The sequence below is a fragment of the Grammomys surdaster genome, unplaced genomic scaffold (assembly GCF_004785775.1).
Source record: "Grammomys surdaster isolate TR1022 unplaced genomic scaffold, NIH_TR_1.0 150, whole genome shotgun sequence".
NCBI lineage: Eukaryota > Metazoa > Chordata > Mammalia > Rodentia > Muridae > Grammomys > Grammomys surdaster.
The window spans coordinates 19,848,412-19,851,279 of NW_021604608.1; the positions used below are offsets into that span (position 1 = coordinate 19,848,412).

General features: G+C 43.5%; 1 protein-coding gene and 1 long non-coding RNA gene across 2 annotated transcripts in view; one reads left to right on the forward strand and one right to left on the reverse strand.

Moving 5' to 3' along the window:
• Positions 1–1,070, reverse strand: part of LOC114619436 — a 10,493-nt gene extending 9,423 nt beyond the window's left edge. Inside the window, exon 1 of the long non-coding RNA XR_003711149.1 lies at positions 907–1,070. This is a non-coding gene — a long non-coding RNA (uncharacterized LOC114619436). The remainder of the gene's footprint in view (positions 1–906) is intronic.
• A 198-nt stretch (positions 1,071–1,268) lies between these two features.
• Rhoh (ras homolog family member H) overlaps positions 1,269–2,868 on the forward strand; it is a 34,309-nt gene continuing 32,709 nt past the window's right edge. Inside the window, exon 1 of the mRNA XM_028765262.1 lies at positions 1,269–1,411. The gene's annotated coding sequence lies outside the window, so the exon portion shown is untranslated. The remainder of the gene's footprint in view (positions 1,412–2,868) is intronic.

The following is a 2,868-nucleotide window of genomic DNA, read 5'->3' on the forward strand; positions in this document are numbered from 1 at the left end:
CCCCTGCCTCCCCTGCCTCCCCTGCCTCCCCTGCCTCCCCTGCCTCCAAGTTTCCTCTTCCTTGCTTTCTTTATTTTCCTTCCCAGTAGTAGTCAGCACACTGTAGCATAAAGCATCATGGAATTACACACATATATGGCTGACTGTCTCCATAGGCAAATGCAGAAGACCAAGTTGGTTTTTTTTTTTACTTTGTTAGTAAATGCTGCCTTCCTAGTGCCTAGCATAGTGTCTAGTAAATAGTAATACAAAATGTTCAGTAAATATTCACCCAGTGAAAGAGAATGATATTCTAAGCGTTCACAGTGCAATGACATCAGGAGATAGTCTTGAATGTTCCATGATGTTCGTATTATGTACAGGAGATTGTGTCGTTGCATTAGTAAGTTAATTTGAAAGTTTCTGGGCCCCTTTAGCCCGTGGACAGTGAATATACAACATTGCATTTTTGTTTGTGATGAACAAGCCTCTGTGAATTTATCCTCACCAAAATTTCTCCAGTCCTACAATTCAACAGTAGTTATTTAAGATGGGGTAAAGGTGAAAGAATCCCAGGAGGCAAAAAACTCAAACGAGTGGCTGAAACAGCACCCGTGGAGTGGGTAGCCACCACATTCCAAGCACTGTAGAGGTTTAATTAGTTAATTAATTGTTATGAGATGGGTCTCACTGTGACTGCCCAAATACCCACATCAACCTTCCTATCGCTGGGATCTGTAGATTGCAGGCCTTGGTCACTGCACCAGACTAGGCATTTTTTTTTTTTTTTAATTTTTAGGTTTTTAATTCAGTCTGTCCAGGCTAGATAGTAATCTACCTCTTTTGCGGGTGGGATGGTCAGGTCCTTGTTCTTAGTCAGAAGTGGAGTTGAGTTTTAAAATATGTCTGGTTCGAACCCAAACTTACCCTTTCTCCACACTTCCAAACCGCCCTGTGCATGCTTCAGGCTGCTCCCTCCAGAACTTTCATCAGTCACTCTGAGATCAAAGCATGCGAGCAGTCTCCCTGCTCTGCCCGACAACCAAACGTTCGTTCGCACTCCGTGCTCTGAGCAGATGTGCTGGGCTACAGTTACCCTGTGATGTCTGTGCCCAAACCGAAGATCCCTATCACGGCCAAGAGTTCTGGCGGGGCGTGGGAAGTGGCAGAGGAGGAGGCCTCATCTTCCTCCTGTACAGACTGGCTGTGCTGAAGCCTGTGGCCTGCAGTTTGCAGTTGCTCCTTAGGTGTTCACACACCGGACTCCAAAATGCTGCCCTCACCCCACTCCTATTTCGGTTTTTCTTGTGTGGATTTGTTCTCAGAGCCTGCAGAGCCCCTTCTTTAAAGATGTCACCAGTGGAGCCCAGTCTTTGCCTTTATAGACGGGATTTGATTTTCTCAGTCCTGTGCTGCTATAGCCGCGAGTGAGGTGGGTGAACAGTGGTCTGTTCTGTGTAGAGAACGGCTTGTGTGCATTTTTTATCATGTTGCCCCTGAAGGATTTTGTAAGGGATCTGGAAGCCGCCTGATTAATATCTACCACGTGGGGAGAGCACATCTGGGGCCGCTTTGGGGAGTGGTCTTTTGACTACGTAGGCTCTGATAGTCGAGCAGAACAAGCTGAACCCTGACTGTCACCTTCTGCAGCTAGATTGCAGTGCCATGAAGGGTGGCCTGCAATCAGAAGAATCACGGTGCGAATATTTGCCTAATAAACGCAGATATATGAGGCAAACCGTCTGAAATGAAAACAGCGGCTGAGAATCCCAGGAACGGGAAAGCAATGCTATTGTTAAGCCAGAATCTTGATGTAAAAACAGCAGATGAGAATAATGAGGGTGGGGGAGGGGGGTGGGGGAGTGGGGATGATGGTTTTACGGTTATGTCTATAAGAGGGAAGCGAGACAGTGTTTGAAGTGATACTCTAATCTGGTCAGGCAGTCCGTGCCTTGTAATGTATTAGAAACTGCAAAGAGGAAATCATTTGTGAGATTTCTAAGATTTTTTTTTTTTTTTGGAATTTTAAAGAGCATTTTATTCGAGTGTAATTTTACATTGAAAATGACATGTGTTTTATATATATATATTTGTTTGTTTTTGTTTTTTTGTTTTTTTGAGACAGGGTTTCTCTGTGTAGTCCTGGCTGTCCTGGAACTCACTCTGTAGACCAGGCTGGCCTCGAACTCAGAAATCCGCCTGCCTCTGCCTCCCAAGTGCTGGGATTAAAGGCGTGCGCCACCACTGTCCGGCTGAGATGTCATATATAATTAAGATCTTTTCTCTTAAGTAGAGCCAATACTTTATAATCCTTATCATAAAAATCTCCCAACCAGAAGGAATTTTGTCTAAATACGATGACTTATAACGACATGGAGAGTCCAGTTAGAACAATTCCAGTCTGACTAATCCCCTGACTGGAAACTCAAAGCATTAAAACAGGATTCAGTACACAGCCCCCAGCTTCAGAGATCTCCTCAGGCAGCACTTCACAAATGTGAGTTAGTGTCAACAAACACTCCCCACTGAACCAAAACAATTTTGGGTAAAGACAAGAGGTATCATACAAATTCAGAGTAGAAACAGCTCAGTAAACAACACCTGTCTGAAGGCTTCCAAAATTTACTGTTCATACAAACTATGGGTGTTATACAAGAGGCCTCTCGACAACAGCTGGCAGAGAGCTGACATAACACCACACTATGCCTGAGTGCAGAATACAGAGTCAGATGCCATATTATTAAAAAAAAAAAAAAAAAAAACAAAAACCTCTGGATGGAAAACCACCAAGACTTCTTTTGATCCTACCAGAGGCTATTCAAAACCAATTGAAGGTGTTTTTGAGAAAGCCTTTGGCTTTTTTTTTTTTTTTTTTTTTTTTTTTTTTTT